Source organism: Salmo salar, chromosome 08 (assembly GCF_965601325.2).
Source record: "Salmo salar chromosome 08, fSalSal1, whole genome shotgun sequence".
In the NCBI taxonomy this organism is placed as follows: Eukaryota; Metazoa; Chordata; class Actinopteri; order Salmoniformes; family Salmonidae; genus Salmo; species Salmo salar.
The window spans coordinates 35,885,798-35,907,617 of NC_138298.1; positions in this window are offsets into that span (position 1 = coordinate 35,885,798).

The window sequence follows — 21,820 nt, forward strand, 5'->3', positions numbered from 1 at the left end:
AGTGATGCCATCTGTTGGTAAATGTTAATTACTGCAACTCCAGTGTTTTTACCGGTGTGCTTGAGATACCCGGATGTATTGCAATATACTGAACAAGACTGGTTACTCGCATCAATGCCTCTGTCTCGTCATTTAACATTCAAACAGTAATTGTTTAAATAGTAGGTGAGATTGATTAGTAGAACCCAGACTTAAAACATGAATGAGTGAAAAAGTGAATCCTGACAAAGAGTAAGTTTACCTGTTGTTCTGTAGAAGGAGTAGACAGGTGGAGGAGAGGAGAGAGGAGAGTGGAGAGGAGAGCAGACACAGGACACAGACTGAACAGCAACATCCAACACAGACCACAGTCTACAGGAGGAGGAGGACTGGTATCTGGACAAAACATTAAACAGAAACAGAATTACACTCTTAGAAACAATCAAGACCTTCTCAATCTATTGTTAATAATGACTCTTGGTATTTTAAACATGAATTTGAGGAGACATTTGATGAGTTCAGATTAGTCTCAGAGGGTTGATTCAAAATAAGTTGCATTTTCTTTGGAATTCCGAACAATTTAAACTCCTCTCATTCAAGGAAACCAGACACACCAATGCTAATACAATATTAATAATACCAAAGATACAGCCAGAAGATGAAGACAGAATAATAACTGTTCTCACCAAGTGAAATCCTAGTGGTGATGTTTCCATAGTGGTACAACTCTTTCTGTTTAATACCTCCTTTACCTCCATCATCCACTACCTTGTTCTCCATAGTCCCACATTAGTAGAGTCCCAAGTCAGATTCAGTGATGTTCTCAATCAGTAGATCATAGGAGTTGTTAGAGGGGGTTCACACCACATATCCAGGGAGAGAGATGGAACTTAAACACTTAGTTGAAATAACTAGAGGAGGCTGGTACTTGTGAGAACAGTTCCTATACCACATAATGTATACTTCAGTAGTTATGTTACAGTCACAGTAGAGAGTGATGTTGTCTCCTGGTCTGACTCTCAGCTCGACCTCTGCTGTAGAGATCCCATCCTGACTGGAGGAAACAGCACCTACAGGTAGCAGAGGAACAGTGTTAGGATGAACTGACTGGAGGAAACAGCACCTACAGGTAGCAGAGGAACAGTGTTAGGATGAACTGACTGGAGGAAACAGCACCTACAGGTAGCAGAGGAACAGTGTTAGGATGAACTGACTGGAATAATCACAGAATGTCATTTTGACATCATAAACTTCTCCACATGAAAATATAAACGTCATGTCTTTACCACAGTCATCACAATATCACAATAATTAGATAACAAATCTAGTCAACCATAAAACCACATCAAGAAATCATCTATCATCCAGCTATAAGGCCCAGTAAAAGAGTTACTCACATAAGGATCCAATCAGAGAGACACACAGCCCGTCCATCTGGTGGTCTGATGGTCTGATGGTGACTGTCAGAGAGTAGCTGGGTCTTTGAGTATAAAGGTCTTTGCTGCTTATTTCCGTGTTAACGACTAGATGTACTTTACCATGAAAGGACATACGAGCAGCGATTGGTTCGATCGAATGGAAAGTTTTCAGCTCGTGGTCCTTTTCTCTGAAACCCATGTTGTGACAGGGAGAGGAGGGTCTAGCATCGAGGTAAACAGGTTTCACACCAACGTGACGTCAATGGAACATTTTCAGCTTTGAGGTGTTCACCTTAGATAGCAACACCTTAAGAGACCTATAGACACTCTATGAAGAAACAAACACACATTTAGATGACTGAGTTGACCTTTAAACCTTCAAGAAAATACACTTATACAGAGGCTTAAAATAGAACCATAGACCTTTATACCTGTAGTCAGGAAGTATAGCTAATGTTAGACCTAAAGTAGTCCTTTATACCTGTAGTCAGGCAGTATGTCTAATATTAGATCTAAAGTAGACCTTTATACCTGTAGTCAGGCAGTAGGCATAATGTTATACATAAAGTAGGGCTTTATACCTGTATTGTGACAGTAGGCCTAATGTTAGACCTAAAGTACACCTTTATACCTGTAGTCAGGCAGGAGGCAGTAGGCATAATGTTAGACCTAAAGTAGGCCTTTATACCTGTATTAAGGCAGAAGGTCTAATGTCATACATCAAGTAGCCCTTTTTACCTGTATTCAGGAAGTAGGCCTAATGTTAGACCTAAAGTAGACCTTTATTACAATAGTTAGGCAGTAGGTATTTTCTTATACATCAAGTAGGCCTTTAAACCAGTAGCCAGGCAGTAGGCCTAATGTTACACCTACAGAAGGCCTTTAAACCTGTAGTCAGTCAGTAGGCATAATGCTAGACCTAAAGTAGGCCTTTATACCTGTAGTCAGTCAGTAGGCATAATGTTAGACCTAAAGTAGGCCTTTATACCTGTAGTCTACTTCCTGACCTAATGTTAGTGCTCCTGTTTGACCTCCTGTTTGACCTCCTGTTTGACCTCCTGTTTGACCTCCTGTTTGACCTCCTGTTTGACTTATTTCAGGTAACCTGACAGTCAGACAGGTCTCTTTAAACTCGGACACACAGATGACCCTACTGACCCCAGTCCAGTGGTTGACCATAACACTCTGATAACATGGAGACTAAACACTAAGTATTAGACCATAACACTCTGATAACATGGAGACTAAACACTAAGTATTAGACCATAACACTCTGATAACATGGAGACTAAACACTAAGTATTAGACCATAACACTCTGATAACATGGAGACTAAACACTAAGTATTAGACCATAACACTCTGATAACATGGAGACTAAACACTAAGTATTAGACCATAACACTCTGATAACATGGAGACTAAACACTAAGTATTAAACCATAACACTCTGATAACATGGAGACTAAACACTAAGTATTAGACCATAACACTCTGATAACATGGAGACTAAACACTAAGTATTAGACCATAACACTCTGATAACATGGAGACTAAACACTAAGTATTAGACCATAACACTCTGATAACATGGAGACTAAACACTAAGTATTAGACCATAACACTCTGATAACATGGAGACTAAACACTAAGTATTAGACCATAACACTCTGATAACATGGAGACTAAACACTAAATATTAGACCATAACACTCTGATAACATGGAGACTAAACACTAAGTATTAAACCATAACACTCTGATAACATGGAGACTAAACACTAAGTATTAGACCATAACACTCTGATAACATGGAGACTAAACACTAAGTATTAAACCATAACACTCTGATAACATGGAGACTAAACACTAAGTATTAGACCATAACACTCTGATAACATGGAGACTAAACACTAAGTATTAGACTATAACACTCTGATAACATGGAGACTAAACACTAAGTATTAAACCATAACACTCTGATAACATGGAGACTAAACACTAAGTATTAGACCATAACACTCTGATAACATGGAGACTAAACACTAAGTATTAGACCATAACACTCTGATAACATGGAGACTAAACACTAAGTATTAGACCATAACACTCTGATAACATGGAGACTAAACACTAAGTATTAGACCATAACACTCTGATAACATGGAGACTAAACACTAAGTATTAGACCATAACACTCTGATAACATGGAGACTAAACACTAAGTATTAGACCATAACACTCTGATAACATGGAGACTACAACTGTCAAGTCCTCCTCTTGTTTACCATCCAAAGGACACAGGGACAACTAGTTTGCCTTCAGTTGATTGGTCTGTCCAGTAATTTAGCCAGTAAATTAGCCAGTAAATTAGGTTGTAAACCTTTAAAGACAGAACAAAAAGTTACCATCTTAATTAAACATTTAAATTAGTTTAAACATTTAAATAACATTCTAAATAACTAAGATGAATTAACCATTTAACCTCTTACATCTAGACGTTCCGCTAGCGGAACACCTGCTCCAATATCCAATGATAGGCGTGGCGCGAATGACAAATTCCTCAAAAATACAAAAACTTCAATTTTTCAAACATATGACTATTTCACAGCATTTTAAAGACAAGACTCTCCTTTATCTAACCACACTGTCCGATTTCAAAAAGGCTTTACAACAAAAACAAAACATTAGATTATGTCAGCAGAGTACCCAGCCAGAAATAATCAGACACCCATTTTTCAAGCTAGCATATAATGTCACATAAACCCAGAAGACAGCTAAATGCAGCACTAACCTTTGATGATCTTCATCAGATGACACACCTAGGACATTATGTTATACAATACATGCATGTTTTGTTCAATCAAGTTCATATTTATATCAAAAACCAGCTTTTTACATTAGCATGTGACGTTCAGAACTAGCATACCCCCCGCAAACTTCCGGGGAATTTACTAACAATTTACTAAATTACTCACGATAAACGTTCACAAAAAGCATAACAATTATTTTAAGAATTATAGATACAGAACTCCTCTGTGCAATCGAGGTGTCCGATTTTAAAATAGCTTTTCGGTGAAAACACATTTTGCAATATTCTCAGTAGATAGCCCAGCCATCACGGCTAGCCATTTAGACACTGACCAAGTTTAGCCCTGACCAAAGTCGGATTTACTATTACAAAAGTTTGATTACCTTTGTTGTCTTCATCAGAATGCACTCCCAGGACTGCTACTTCAATAACAAATGTTGGTTTGGTCCAAAATAATCCATCGTTATATCCAAATAGCGACGTTTTGTTCGTGCGTTCCAGACAGTATCCGAAATGGTAAATCAGGGTTACGAGCATGGCGCAATTCGTGACAAAAAAATTCTAAATATTCCATTACCGTACTTCGAAGCATGTCAACCGCTGTTTAAAATCCATTTTTATGCAATTTTTCTTGTAAAAAAGCGATAATATTCCGACCGGGAATCTCCGTTTAGGTAAACAGAGGAAAGAAAACAAAGCTTTCGGTCGACGCGGGCACGAGCCTGAGTCTCACAGTACTGTAACCAGCCACTACCCAAACGCGCTACTTTTTTTCAGCCAGAGCCTGCAAAGCCATGATTCAGCTTTTTGCCGCCTTCTGAGAGCCTATGGCAGCCGTAGGAAGTGTCACGTAACAGCAGAGTTCCTTTGTAATGGATAGAGATGGCAAAGAAGGCCAAGAAATGGTCAGACAGGGTACTTCCTGTACAGAATCTTCTCAGGTTTTGACCTGCCATTTGAGTTCTGTTATACTCACAGACACCATTCAAACAGTTTTAGAAACTTTGGAGTGTTTTCTATCCAAAGCCAATAATTATATGCATATTCTAGTTACTGGGCAGGAGTAGTAACCAGATTAAATCGGGTACGTTTTTTATCCAGCCGTGTCAATACTGCCCCCTAGCTCTAACAGGTTAACCTGTTGGGGATAGGGGGCAGTTTTTGCAAGGCCTGATAAAAAACGTACCCGATTTAATCTGGTTACTCCTCCTGCCCAGTAACTAGAATATGCATATAATTGTTTGATTTTGATAGAAAACACCCTAAAGTTTCTAAAACTGTTTGAATGGTGTCTGTGAGTATAACATAACTCATATGGCAGGCCAAAACCTGAGAAGATTCCAAACAGGAAGCGCCCTCTCTGACCATTTCTTGGCCTTCTTGATCATCTCTATCCAAAACAAAGGATCTCTGCTGTAACGTGACATTTTCTACGGCTCCCATAGGCTCTCAGAAGGTGCCACACCTAAACAAAACACCAAACCGCCCCCCCCAAAAAACAAAAAAAAGAAATGGGAGGGTAGGGTGGGAAACTATTGTCTATGGCGGCTCTGGTGCAGTACACATATCCTTCTTATCCCGCGGATCCTCCAAAAGAGGCGGCGGCTCTGGGACGGGGCATAATCCCTGCTCCGCCCGCTGATCCCTCTGCTTCTGTGCCACTGGACCGTGGATCATCGCCGGAGGTTCTGGGCTGCGGATCATCGCCGGAGGTTCTGGGATGCAGGCCACCGCCAAAGACTCGAGGCTGCAGGCCGTCTCAGGAGGTTCCGGACTGCAGGCCGTCTCAGGAGGTTCCGGACTGCAGGCCGTCTCAGGAGGTTGTGGACTGCAGGCCGTCTCAGGAGGTTCCGGGTTGTAGGACGTCTCAGGAGGTTCCGGTTTGTAGGCCGTCTCAGGCGGTTCCGGACTGGGGACTGTCGCTACAGGCTCCATGCCATGGATCACCACTGGAGGCTTTGTGTCATGGATAATCCTTGGAGGCTCCGGGCCATGGATTATCACTGGAGGCTTTGTGCCATGGATCATCTCTACAGGCCCCGGGCCATGGATCATCCCTACAGGCTTCTTGCCATGGATTATCCATACAGGCTCCGGGCCATGGATTATCACTGGAGGCTTCGTACATGGAGCCGGAACAGGTCTTACCGGACTAGGGAACGTCGCTGGAGGCTCCGGACTGGGGAACTTCGCTGAGAGCTCTGGACTAGGGAACATTGCTGGAGGCCGGGTTCGCAGAGCAGGCACAGGGTATACTGGGCCGTGGAGGGGCACTGGAGGTCTGGAGCTTATGGCTAGCACAACCCGTCCTGGCTGGATGCTCAACCTAGAACGGCAAATGCGGGGCGCAGGCACAGATCGCACCGGGCTGTGAATGCGCACTGGCGACACAGTGCGCATCACCGCATAACATGGTGCTTGCTTCTTCACTCGCTCCCCATGGTAAGCACGGGGAGTTGGCTCAGGTCTCCACCCTGACTCTGCCAATCTCCCCGTGTGCCTCTCGAGCTTCCGTCGTTGCCGTGCTAGTTCCTCATAACGTTGCCGTTCCTCCCTCGCTGTCTCCCCCTGCTTCCATGGCAGGGTCTTGTCCCCTGTCATTACCTCCGCCCATGTCCAGGACGTCCTCCATTCTTTCCTCTCCCGGGCCCAGGATCCCTGCTCCTCCTGGGCACGCTGCTTGGTCCTTTGGTGGTGGGAGATTCTGTCACGGTTGTCGAAAGGAGAAGCGGACCAAAGTGCAGCGTGTATGTCGTTCCACATTTTATTTACTCTGTGAACTATGCAATACATAAATAAACTGAATGTCAAAAACAACGCAGAGGTGAAACATACACTACTCAAAATTAATCTCCCACAAACCCAGGTGGAAAAACCCCTACTTAAGTATGATCTGCAATTAGAGACAACGAGGACCAGCTGCCTCTAATTGGAGATCATCCCAAACAAAAGCAACATAGAAATACAAAACTAGAACATGAACACAGAAATACAAAACATAGAAAAACACCCCCTGTCACGCCCTGACCTACTCTACCATAGAAAATAACATCTTACTATGGTCAGGACGTGACACTGATCAGAGATATGTTGCTAAGAAGTTTATCTCACATCAAAAACCTATTGAACTAATGACGTAGAAGTCATATAGCCTAACTTCTAGTATAGAAAGTACTTCAAACTAGAACCCAACACTGTCCATCTGGGGACAGACACTAACATCAGTTAAGGTGTGATGGTGTCATGCATCTGAATGTTGTATAATCAGTGTGTCAATGATTGATTCTATATGTCTCTATGTAAATGAATGTGATTATATATAATATATTATTTTGGTCTATTGTTAGAGTAGGAGAAGGGGGAGGGGGGTTGTAGAAGCTAGAGGTCTATGACTTGAGTCAAGATCAACAAGCCTGATGCTATATGTCAGCGAGAGAGAGAGAGAGAGAGAGAGAGAGAGAGAGAGAGAGAGAGAGAGAGAGAGAGAGAGAGAGAGAGAGAGAGAGAGAGAGATGGGTAGGGCAGAGGAGAGAGAGAGAGAGAGAGAGAGAGAGATGGGTAGGGCAGAGGAGAGAGTAGTAGAGAAAGAGGGGAGGGGAGAGAGAGATTTGTGGAGGAGAGAGAAAGAGTGAGGGGGATGTACGTCAACAGAATATATTTTCAAGACTGACTTCTCACCAGTGATCATAACCAGTAATCTTTTGCACTCTTCCACTTTTGGATTGACCTCTGACCTATGGAACTGAATGATTGAAAAAAAAAAACAGACGACAGCTAATGTGTTAAATTAGGTATACTGTAAACTCATCTGCAAAGAGAGGTTCACATGGAAGGGGAATGTATGTACACATGGGTGTTGTTGCATCATACCAACGATAAGCCTGTCTTCCCCTTTACATCATGAAAGGTCATATTGATTTTCATTTCTCGTCTCAATTCAATTCAAAGCAGCTTTATTTGCATGGGAAATAGTGCATTCAGAAATTATTCAGACCCCTTGACTTTTTTCACATTGTGTTATGTTACAGCCTTATTTTAAAATGTATTCAATTGTTTTTTTTATCATCAATTTACACACAATACAACATAATGACATCACAATACCCCATAATGACATCACAATACCCAATAATTAAAAAGCAAAAACTTTTTTTTTCTGCCCCTCTCTTCTTCTCCCCCTGTCCTCTTCTCCCCCCCTCTCCTCTTCTCCTCCCTCTCTTCTTCTCTCCTGTTCTCCCCCTCTCCTCTTCTTCTCTCCTCTTCTCCTCCCTCTCCTCTTCGTCTCTCCTCTTCTCCCCCCTCTCCTCTTCTCCCCATCTCCTTTTCTCCCCCCTCTCTTCTTTGCCCCCCTCTCCCCTTCTCACTCCTCTCCTCTTCTCCCTCCTCTCCTCTTCTCCCCCATCTCTTCTTCTCTCATCTTCTGTCCCTCTAGTTTCTACACCACATCCCCCCTTCTCCTGCTCTAACATGAGACCTCACCAGTACTCATTTTGGGTGCTGGTACTGTTTATATTTAGGTGCTGGAACATTCAGCCAATATTCTATAAGAGGTGAACTAAAGCAGTAGAAAGTTAGAGGTGATATTATAGCACACACTATGTGTAACTTTTCTGCTCTGTCAGCAGTTTCCTGTGGAGATTTTCTAATGTCAGTGTTTCCTGTAGGTAGGTGGGTTTAACCACTGATCTGATCCGCTTAACAGTTTGTCATATCAAACCAAGTTTATTCACCCACTGGGTCACACAGCTTCATAAGACAAAGACCTGTTTACACCAACCCATATTTATAACATGCTGAGTATCCTCCTTACACATCAGGACAGCCAATACATCTCTGTTGCTAGACTGGACTTTAGTTACAGCTGTTCTTTTCTCTCTTCATCTGACCTGACCTCTGACCTCTGACCTGACCTCTGACCTGACTTCGGCCCATAAATTCCTCAATAATCCACAGTTATCCACCCTTATCAGTGACTTCAACCATGTGATTGCCTTTTCCCTTACTTAGTTCCTTTTCAGGGCCCTGGCACTTATACAACCTCCATTGATCCCAGCGTGTACATTTTCTCATCCATGTAACCATTAACTTCTAGTAAAATATTTCAAACTGGAACCCAACTCTGTCCATCTGGGGACAGACACTAATGTCAGTTAAGGTGTGATGGTGTCATGCATCTGACTGTTGTATATTCAGTGTCAATGACTGATTGTATATGTCTCTATGTAAATGAATGAAAGTATATATTTAATTGATAATGCCCTCAGGTGTTATTTTTTTAACCTTTTTTTTAACTAGGCAAGTCAGTTAAGAACAAATTCTTATTTTCAATGATGGCCTAGGAACAGTGGGTTAAATGCCTTGTTCAGGGGCAGAACGACAGATTTTTACTTTGTCAGCTCAGGGATTCAAACTTGCAACCTTTCGGTTACAAGTCCAACACTCTAACCACTAGACTACGCTGCCGCCCCGTTGTTCGTCGAGGGCAGGCAAACCGGGTCAATATATCCTCCAGTCACCGGCTTCGAGGGCATTATCACTTTTATATAACGGGTTAACAACATATTCAATTAATGATTAACAATATTATTTTGATGAATTTATTCATACTATTTCATCTTTCCACAAGATATAGTCCCGACACAAATCTAGGGTTGCTACCCAAGCTGGCTGGTCGTTCGTTCTATTGGTTCGGTTGCTGCCAGAGACGCGACCCAGTCGTTCAGTCTTTTTGTTCTGTATCTATGGACGCGACCCAGTCGTTCAGTCTTTTTGTTCTGTATCTATGGACGCGACCCAGTCGTTCAGTCTTTTTGTTCTGTATCTATGGACGCGACCCAGTCGTTCAGTCTTTTTGTTCTGTATCTATGGACACGACCCAGTCGTTCAGTCTTTTTGTTCTGTATCTATGGACGCGACCCAGTCGTTCAGTCTTTTTGTTCTGTATCTATGGACACGACCCAGTCGTTCAGTCTTTTTGTTCTGTATCTATGGACGCGACCCAGTCGTTCGTTCTAAATGTTCCATTGCCATACTGGCTGGCAAAGTACTTATCCCTTCCTCGCTAACTAGCCAACTATGGCTAACTTATAGTCACATCAAACAGTGCAGCCAGAATAACAACAGTAGCTGCATTTGCATTTGTTTAAGCAGTTTTCTAATGACATTTATTGGTCACATCCATAACAATGAGCTAATGAGGCACGATTTCACCTGGGATAGAAAATGTTCTCACTCGTCAGGACACTGTTTTTCAGAGGAGCTAGCCAACGACACAGCTAACACAGTCACTTCAAACTGAAGCTGGAAACACTGCAAACTAGCTGCACTTTGTTTGGTTTTACCTGTTATCAAATGATCTTTCTTTGTATATATCCATAAACATGATGCTGATTCATGATTTAAACTGAGAATCGCTGCCTGCGTGTCTGTCTCGTCCCGACTCCCGACATGTTCAATACTATGGGACAGCTGGAGATTTGAATTTGAATATTGAAACAATGTTGTAAATGCTGGAGAGACAGACAGCAGGTTTATACAAATCTCTAATGTTGAAAACTAAATGTTAGTCTTAAAAAATGTGAGATAATATCTAGATGCTTTTTATAGTAGAGATAAAGTTTATAAGTTGCTTGGCTGGGCTGATGAGACAGTGGATTGTACAATCAGATGGAACAGAGTAAATAAGCATTTAAACAACATAGATTTAGCCGGTGGTAACTTGTGGAATAGACAATGGCTTGAATGCGGATTCAACCAATCAGCATTCAGGATTAGACCCACCCATTGTATAATATGTTTTATATTGGTCTTATGTTACAGATGGAGAAGGGAGGGGTGTAGATGATAGAGGTCTGTTACCTGAGTCAAGATCAACAGGCCTGATGCTATATGTCAAGAAGAGAGAGAGAGAGATAAGGGAAGGGGAGGAGAGAAAGGGAGATGTCATCAGAGATAGGGCTGACAGACTAACATGCAGTCAACTGAATATCTTTTCATTACTGACTTCTCACCAGTGATGCCATCATAACCAGTAACCTTTTCCACTCTTGGTCCGGCTCAGCTTGACCCTGACCTCTGAAATTAATGATTTAAAAAACTGACAAAAGCAAATGTATTAAATTAGATTTAAACTCCTCTTACACATTGCATGGAAGGGGAATGTACACTTCATGACAAAAAGTATGTGGACACCTGCTCATCTAACATCTCATTCCAAAATCATGGGCATTAATATGGAGTTGGTCCCTCCTTTGCTGCTATAACAGCCTCCACTCTTCTGGGAAGGCTTTCCACTAGATGTTGGAACATTGCTGCAGGGACTTGCTTCCATTCAGCAACAAGAGCATTAGTGAGGTTGGGCACTGATGTTGTGCGATTAGACCTGACTCATCGGCGTTTGAGCTCAGGACTATGTGCAGGCCAGACAAGGTCTCGTGTTTTCATCACTCCAGAGAACATGTTTTCATCGCTCCAGAGAAGATGTTTTAATCGCTCCAGAGAACGTGTTTTCATCGCTCCAGACAACGTGTTTTCATCACTCCAGACAACGTGTTTTCATCGCTCCAGAGAACGTGTTTTCATCGCTCCAGACAACGTGTTTTCATCGCTCCAGACAACGTGTTTTCATCGCTCCAGACAACGTGTTTTCATCGCTCCAGACAACGTGTTTTCATTGCTCCAGAGAACGTGTTTTCATCGCTCCAGACAACGTGTTTTCATCGCTCCAGACAATGTGTTTTCAGAACATGTTTTCATCGCTCCAGAGAACGTGTTTTCTCCAGAGTCCAATGGAGGCGAGCTTTACATCTCTCCAGATGACCCTTAGCGTTGTGCATGGTGAACTTAGGCTTGTGTGTGGCTGCTTGGCTATAGAAACCCATTTCATGAAGCTCTCAACGAACAGTTCACGTGCTGACGTTGCTTCCAGAGGCCGTTTGGAAATTGGTAGTGAGACGATTTTTATGCTCTATGTTGCTCCTAGACGTCTCCTCTTCACAATAACAGCACTTACAGTTGACCTGGGCAGCTCTAGCAGGGCAGACATTTGACCATCTGACTTGGAAATGTGGCATCCTATCACTGTGCCACGTTGAAAGTCACTGAACTCTTCATTAAGGCCATTCTACTGCCAATGTTTGTCTATGGAGATTGCATGGCTGAGTGCTTGATTTATACATCTGTCAGGAAGGGGTGTGGCTGAAATAGAATCCAATAATTTGAAGGGGTGTCCACATACTTTTGTATATATAGTGTATGTACACATGGGTGTTGTTGCACCATACCAACGATAAGCCTATCTTCCCCATCACATCTTGAAAGGTCATGTTGATGTTCATTTAACCTCTGTCTCTCTCTTCCTCTGACTCCTCCCTTTCTCCTTTGTTTCTCTCTATCTCTCTGTCTCTTTCTCTCTCTTTCTCCTCTGTCTCTCTCTTTCTCCTCAGATCTCCAGGCTCAAATCGTCAGTCCACCAGGTAGGTAGAGTATAACTCTACAGTGATTATAGCAGTTCAATATTAGTCAACTTTATTATCCCACATGAAGAAATTCATGTGTCCATACAAACCATTCTAAACCCCAATAACAAGTAGTGTTTTATGGAACTACTAATACTTGTCAACCACAAAGCACTACTGCTGTTAGAATAACAGAATCACTGTCATCATCTGTCCTCACCACTGTGTTTTCCTCTCTGCTGTTTACAGCTGAATACTCAGTCAGACTGGTGAATGGGACCACTTCCTGTTCTGGGACAGTGGAAGTATTTTATAAAGGAAAGTGGTTGGGTCTATGTCCTGGGTGGTGGAGCATGAGAGAGACTAAGGTTGTGTGTAGAGAGCTGGACTGTGGGAATCCTGTAGCTGAATCTAGACCTCTGGTTAAAGAGGGAAGAGGAGGAGTCAGACTAGAGAGTAGTTGTAATGGACATGAGTCTACTTTAAGACAGTGTGTCACCAAAACCTACACATGTGAAGGTGGATATTATCATCACGTGATCTGTTCAGGTAAGAGACTGGTCATATTGAGAGATTTATTTATACATTATACAATATTACCATGTATCATGTTTTATGTGTTTTTATTTCATTTAAATAGAGGGAGAGATGTCAGATGTATTTAAACATTATATTTGTGTTTGTCATCTTGGTTTATGGGAGATGTTCATGGGCAGATCATTGTAGTTCAGATGGTACTGAAGTGAAGCTGCCTGATGGATGTCCAGCTGTTTATTTTCTATAAAGTGAAGTGAACTTATTCCTGTCTCCTGCCTGCATTATTCCCAACCCTATCCTGAGTGACTAAGAACACATTTCTACCTCTTACAGTATCAAACATAGCAAACTACAATCTTTTATCCAACATATTTGTGTTTAGTCCTTGACAGTGTCATCAACAAAACTGATTGAATGTTCAACCAAGTCTTTTTCTCCAGAGTCTGTGCGGCTTGTGGATGGAGCTGGTCTCTGCTCTGGGAGAGTGGAGGTGAAGTCCAATCAGTCCTGGGCCTCAGTGTGTGAAGCTGACTTTGACCGGCAGGATGCAGAGGTAGTCTGTGGGGAGATTGGCTGTGGGGCTCCTGCAGCTCTACAGGGGGGGCTCTATGGAGAAGGTGAGGGTCAGACCTGGGATAAAGAGTTCCAGTGTAAAGGCAAAGAGTCCCTTCTCCTGGACTGTGACACCTCAGACAGAGAAAACAACACCTGTCTACCTGGTAATGCTGTTGGACTCACCTGCTCAGGTAAGAAACATTTTTTTTTTATTTAACCAGGTAGGCTAGTTGAGAACAAGTTCTCATTTACCACTGCGACCTGGCCAAGATAAAGCAAAGCAGTGCAACATAAACAACAACACAGAGTTACACATGGAATAAACAAACATACAGTCAATTTTATTTTATTAATTTCACCTTTATTTAACCAGGTAGTCTAGTTGAGAACAAGTTCTCATTTGCAACTGCGACCTGGCCAAAATAAAGCGTAGCAATTTGACACATACAACAACACAGAGTTACACATGGAATAAACAAAACATACAGTCAATAATACAGTAGAACAATAGAGAAATAAAAGTCTATATACAGTGTGTGAAAATGAGGTAAGATAAGGGAGGTAGGCAATAAATAGGCCATAGTGGCGAAATAATTACAATTTAGTAATTAAACACTGGAGTGATAGATGTGCAGAAGATGAATGTGCAAGTAGAGATATTGGGGTGCAAAGGAGCAAAAAAATAAATAACAGTATGGGGATGAGGTAGTTGTATGGGCTATTTACAGATGGGCTATGTACAGGTGCATGGATCTGTGAGCTGCTCTGACAGCTGGTGCTTAAAGTTAGTGAAGGACATATGGGTCTCCAGCTTCAATGATTTTTGCAATTCGTTCCAGTCATTGGCAGCAGAGAACTGGAAGGAAAGGCGGCCAAACGAGGAATTGGCTTTGGGGGTGACCAGTGAAATATACCTGCTTGAGCGCGTGCAACGGGTGGGTGCTGCTATGGTGACCAGTGAGCTGAGATAAGGCGGAGCTTTACCTAGAAAAGACTTATAGATGACCTGGAGCCAGTGGGTTTGGCGACGAATGTGAAGCGAGGGTCAGCCAACGAGAGCGTACAGCTCGCAGTGGTGGGTAGTATATGGGGCTTTGGTGACAAAACGGATGGCACTGTGATAGACAGCATCCAATTTGCTGAGTAGAGTGTTGAAGGCTATTTTGTAAATGACATCGCCGAAGTCAAGGATTGGCAGGATAGTCCATTTTATGAGGGTCTGTTTGGCAACATGAGTGAAGGATGCTTTGTTGCGAAATAGGAAGCCTATTCTAGATTTGATTTTGGATTGGAGATGTTTGATATGAGTCTGGAAGGAGAGTTTACAGTCTAACCAGACACCTAGGTATTTGTAGTTGGCCACATATTCTAAGTCAGAACCGTCCAGAGTAGTGATGCTGGACGGGCGGGCAGGTGCGGACAGCGATCGGTTGAAGAGCATGCATTTAGTTTTACTTGCGTTTCAGAGCATTTGGAGGCCACGAAAGGAGAGTTGTATGGCATTGAAGCTCGTCTGAAGGTTTGTTATCACAGTGTCAAAAGAAGGGCCAGAAGTATACAGAATGGTCTCGTCTGCGTAGTTTGTCACTCAAATAACATTGTTTCTGACCTGGAGTGAAGAATATGAGAGACAATATAGGTGTGTTTTAGTGAGAAAATAGTAAGATTACTGTCTCTCTCTTTTCTTTTCTCAGAGCCTGATGATGTGAGGCTGGTGGGGGGAGGCAGTCGCTGTGCTGGTGGAGTGGAGCAGTACGACCAGGGAGAGTGGAGGACTGTGGGAGATGATTACTGGGGGGATGTAGCTGTAGTAGAGTGTAGACAGCTGGGTTGTGACTCCACTGTTTCAGTTCTACCTGGAAACACCACTAGAGGGTTTGGAGCTTCCTGTTCTGGGTCTGAGCCTTCACTGAGGGGGTGTTGGAGAGGATATGATCTCCTTCCTGGACTCACAGTGATCTGCTCAGGTAACAACAAGATATTATAATATTATTCAACTGATTTCCTTCATTCATACAACTTCCTCTGCACCTCCCATGATGACTGTTTAGCTTGTCAGTCTGCTTTACTAAATAGATCACTCAGTCAAGTAGGAATCAAATACAACTTAAATATCCCAGAATGCTTTTGTATTTGAGAGTTATCTCAGTGAACGTCTCTACTCTCTACCACTGTCACATGTCATGTTATTGTCATATCTAAATGAGGAAAGTAGTTGAGGAGCTACGTTTTCTTTTTCTCTCCTCTTGTTCCAGATGTCCTGCTTAAGCCTGATATCAACATATGTTGTCTCAGTGACTGTAGGCCCACTACTCATGATGCCCTGTGAGGGAGGGTGGCTAGCACTGTTACATGCTGATGTTATTGTCATATCTATAGGAAACTAGTTGAAGAGGTTTTTCTTGTTCTCTTTTATTGTTACAGATCTCCTGTTCCAGCCTGATATCTCCCTGACTGACTCAATGGGAGGGGTCTCCAGGGGCCACCAGGGGCCCGAGATGTTCAGGGGCTACAACTTCACCATCACCTGCTCCACTCAGCCACAGTACCCAGGAGGCTCCTTCCTCCTCATGTTCACCGGCTCCAACAGAACCCAGACCCAGCCAGCTGTCAATCACTCTACTGCCTTCCTCTTCCCTGCTGCAGATGACTCCCACCAAGGGAACTACAGCTGTGTTTATGACAATTATGTTGTCTCTCATAACTTCTCCTCTGAGAGTGAGCTCCTCTCCCTCACCGTCACAGGTAACTGAACACGAACCAGACTTAAAACTTTGTCATTGACAGATTTCCCACAGATCTATCTGATGAGGATCAGTCCCCTCATCAAAGGTGTTTCTGTTTGCAGCCTCTCCTCTGCCAGCCTTCATCATCAGACACGTTGTAGTGCTGCTGATCCTACTGACAGGTATCACCACCTCCTACCTGTACTACAAGGTAAAGACATTTACTCAGACGTTACAAGTCATTTGAAGTAAATGTTTGTCTTTGATCAGACTGATATTTCCATTCGTATTGGGGAAGATTAGTTTGTTAGACTTTCTTTGTTTAATGACTGACTGTATCTGTTGGTATGGTAGAGAGTTGGTCTGTATCTGATGGTATGGTAGATAATTGGTCTGTATCTGTTGGTATGGTAGATAATTGGTCTGTATCTGATGGTATGGTAGAGAATTGGTCTGTATCTGTTGGTATGGTAGAGAATTGGTCTGTATCTGTTGGTATGGTAGAGAATTGGTCTGTATCTGTTGGTGTGGTCTGTATCTGTTGTTATGGTAGAGAATTGGTCTGTATCTGATGGTATGGTAGAGAATTGGTCTGTATCTGATGGTGTGGTAGAGAATTGGTCTGTATCTATTGGTATGGTAGATAATTGGTCTGTGTCTTTTGGTATGGTCTGTATCTGTTGTTATGGTAGAGAATTGGTCTGTATCTGATGGTATGGTGGACAATTGGTCTGTATCTATTGGTGTGGTACATAATTGGTCTGTATCTATTGGTATGGTCTGTATCTGTTGGTATGGTAGATAATTGGTCTGTATCTGATGGTATGGTGGACAATTGGTCTGTATCTGTTCGTATGGTAGAGAATTGGTCTGAATCATTCACTTTATTTTATGTGATCATCAAGTTTTGTATCTTTTAGAGAGAGAGAGAGAGAGAGAGAGAGAGAGAGAGAGAGAGAGAGAGAGATATTACCAGTAAATGTCTGACTGTTGGTGCTGTGTCTCCCTAGCCCACCAGGAGGCAGAAGAGAGTGAACAGGGTGAGCAGCATGGATCTTTATGTCAATGCCATGGAGATATTCTCTCTGAGCTCCAGAGCTGAAGCTGGACCGGGAGAGGAGAGAGCAGCCCAGGGGACGGAGTAGGAGTAGAATGAAGCTGACCCTACATGCTGATCTTAGGTCAGTTTTGTGTTTTAAATGGATGGTCAGCAGTGGACTGGTGTTTAAAATGTGGTGACAAACCTGAAGTGGTTCTAATTTTAATAACAAGTTCAGAATTAGTTTATCTTTCTAGAACCTTGGAAGAAATTTAAAAGGAGTGACTGCAACATGGTAACGTGGGGTTTTGATTATTTTAAGAGGGTTGCTCAAATATGTTTGTTTTGTGTTCCAGAATTTATAGATTTTTGTCTTTATCTTATTTAGTATCTCTTAGATTGTTCATCTTATTTAGTGTCTCTTAGATTCTTTATCTTATTTAGTGTCTCTTAGATTCTTTATCTTATTTAGTGTCTCTTAGATTCTTTATCTTGAAGTGTTTCCATTATTAGTCCATGTATTATTATAATCATCTGTTCATTCTTTGCATTTTGAAAAACATTTTAATAAAGGGGTCATCTTTTCCTCAAGTCATTTTGGTTTGTTGTTGTTGTTGTTTACCTCTCATGATGTTATTGATTATGAATGTTATGATATTGATTATGATATCGATTATTCTTATGATGTTGTTATTAGTATAGAGTTAATTATATTATTGATTATACATGTTATGATATTGATTATTGATTTTGAAAGTAATGATATTGATTATGATGTAGATTATTGTTATGTTGTTAGTAGTATATAGATAATGATGTTATTGATTATAAATGTTATGATATTGATTATTGATTATGAAGTAGATTATTGTTATGTTGTTGCTCTCTAAACTGCCATGTAATCACTGAATGCTTTTAATAAACTCACAGGCTGTCAGTCTTGTGTGATTTCCCCTGCAGTTTTTTATTTCCCAGTGGTCAAGGGGTTATTGATCATTAATGATTCCATCAGTGACACCAGACATCAGCTCAGCCCAGAGGTCCAGCTCAGCACCTTGACCCTTGACCCTCCCCCAGACAGACAGACAGACAGACAGACAGACAGACAGACAGACAGACAGACAGACAGACAGACAGACAGACAGACAGACAGACAGACAGACAGACAGACAGACAGACAGACAGACAGACAGACAGACAGACAGACAGACAGAACTACTAGTCACCCCTCCACTCTCTCCCTGAGTCCAGGCCCCAGACAGACAGAACAGCAACACCATCAGAACTATAGCAGTCTTCATTCTGAAATGACTCTGGTCTTCTTCAGAAGTAGTGCAGTAGTCTACAGGGTTCAGAACCCACCTTTTTAAACACTTCTTATCACTGACATCATGAGGTTTCACATGTGTTTGGTTACATAGTGACCAATGTTCTTAGTGATAAAACAGCAAACATAAAGTGTTTCCTTATCAGACCCACATATATAATAAATATACTTTAACCTCTATGGGCTAGCCCGTGGTGCACTCCATCAACAGCAGGTGCATTTCAAGAGCGGCAAATTTGAATCCAAATAAATGTCAAAATTCAAATTTTTCAAACATACAACTATTTTACACCCTTTGAAAGATAAACATCTCCTTAATCTAACCACGTTTTACGATTTCAAAAAGGTTTTACGGCGAAAGCATAAATTTAGAGTATGTTAGGACAGTACATTTACAAGAGTTGTGTGTAATGTTTTGTCAATTCAAAGACAGGGTCACCAAAACCATAAAACCAGCTAAAATGATGCACTAACCTTTTACAATCTCCATCAGATGACACTCCTAGGACATTATGTTAGACAATGCATGCATTTTTAGTTCTATCAAGTTCATATTTATATCCAAAAACAGATTTTTACTATGGCATTGATGTTGAGGAAATCGTTTCCCTCCAATAACCGGCAGTCAAGTCAGCACCACAAATTAAATAATTAAAATTAGAAAACATTGGTAAAATATTATATTGTCATTTAAAGAATTATAGATTTACATCTCTTGAACGCAATCAACTTGCCAGATTTAAAAATAACCTTACTGGGAAATCACACTTTGCAATAATCTGAGCACTGCGCCCAGAAAAATACGCGTTGCGATACAGACTAGCCGTCATGTTGGGGAGATCTAAAATCGAAAATACTATGTAAATAATCCATTACATTTGATTCTCTTCATCAGATGTCACTTCCAGGTATCACAGGTCCATAACGAATGTAGTTTTGTTCAAAAAAGCTCATCATTTATGTCCAAAAATCTCCGTCTTGTTAGCACATGATCTAAGCCCGCCGGACTTCACTTCATGAACGAGGGAAAAAAATATATTTACGTTCGTTCAAACATGTCAAACGTTGTATAGCATAAATCATTAGGGCCTTTTTTAACCAGAACATGAATAATATTCAAGGTGGACGAATGCATTCTCTTTTATAACGTATTGGAACGAGGGTACCCAACATGAACTCGCGCGCCAGGTGTCTAATGGGCCATCATCGTTCCATGGCTCTTGTTCGGTCAGATCTCCCTCCAGAAGACTCAAAACACTTTGTAAAGGCTGGTGACATCTATTGGAAGCAATAGGAAGTGCCAAAATATTCCTCAGCCCCTGTGTTTTTCAATGGCATAGGTTTAAAGGTAATACAACACATCAGGTATCCACTTCCTGTCAGAAAATGTCTCAGGGTTTTGCCTGCCAAATGAGTTCTGTTATACTCACAGACACCATTCAAACAGTTTTAGAAACTTTAGAGTGTTTTCTATCCATATATAATAAGTATATGCATATTCTAGTTACTGGGTAGGATTAGTAACCAGATTAAATCGGGTACATTTTTTTATCCAGCCGTGCAAATACTGCCCCCTAGCCCTAACAGGATAATATACTATATTCATATGCTTTTAGTACTCACACATTAATCATATCATGTATGCAGTTCATGTGTTGTTTTGAGCCAGCAGTAAAAACACACTGACAGGACAGTTCCTCTTATGACCACTAGGTGGTAATCTGGTGTCACAGACTCAGGACTGTAGACTAGAAAGAAGCATTGTCCTAATTATCTCTCCTTTATGCTAAAGTGTGCACTTGTTCCCTTCACTGAAATGACTGGTATACTAAATATAGTGGAAACGCCCACTTGATAACAGAAGGTTGAGTCCTCTGAGTGGAACGGTGGGAGACAAACAGTACCTCCTCTCCCCTTTCTCCCATCCTCCTCTTCTCTCTCTCCTTTTCTCTCCCCTCTCCTCTCCTCTCCTCTCCTCTCCTCTCCTCTCCTCTCCTCTCCTCTCCTCTTCATTTTTGTATCACTGACTGCTCACCAGTGATGTCATCATAACCAGTAACCTTTTCCTCTCTTGTCCCAGCCCAGCCTGACCCTGACATATAGCATCAGACCTGTTGAGTTGACTTGGGTAACAGACCTCTAGCTTCTATACCACATCCCCCCTTCTCCTGCTCAGTACTCATTTTGGGTGCTGGTACTGTTTATATTTAGGTGCTGGAACATTAAGCCAATATTCTATAAGAGGTGAACTCAAGCAGTAGAAAGTTAGAGGTGATATTATAACACACACTATGTGAAACCTTGCTGCTCTGTCAGCAGTTTCCTGTGGAGTTTTTCTAATGTCAGTGTTTCCTGTAGCTAGGTGGGTTTAACCACTGATCTTGTCTGCTTAAAAGTGTGTCACATTATAGAAGTCATATAGCCTAGCAGTATTTCTCAGGAGGGGGAGGGAGAGAGAGAGAGCTTACTTACTGACAGACTTAGTTGGGAGAAGGACACAAGGGAGGAGGAAGAGAGATGAGAGAGAGAAACTCAGCAACAAAAGAAATGTCCCTTTTTCAGGACCCTGTCTTTCAAAGATAATTTATAAAAATCCAAATAACTTCACAGATCTTCATTGTAAAGGGTTTAAACACTGTTTCCCATGCTTGTTCAATGAACCATAAACAATGAATGAACATGCACCTGTGGAACGGTCATTAAGACACTAACAGCTTACAGACGCTAGCCAACTAAGGTCAGAATTCTGTATCTTCATATCACAATAACAGCTTTCTACTGCAACTGGAGGTGTTCTGAATATCACTACACAGGACAACAACTCCCATTGTTAGAGACATAGACATGAGCATCTTGTCACTATATACAGATCTCTGGAGGTGTTCTGAATATCACTACACAGGACAACAACTCCCATTGTTAGAGACATAGACATGAGCATCTTGTCACTATATACAGATCTCTGGAGGGTGG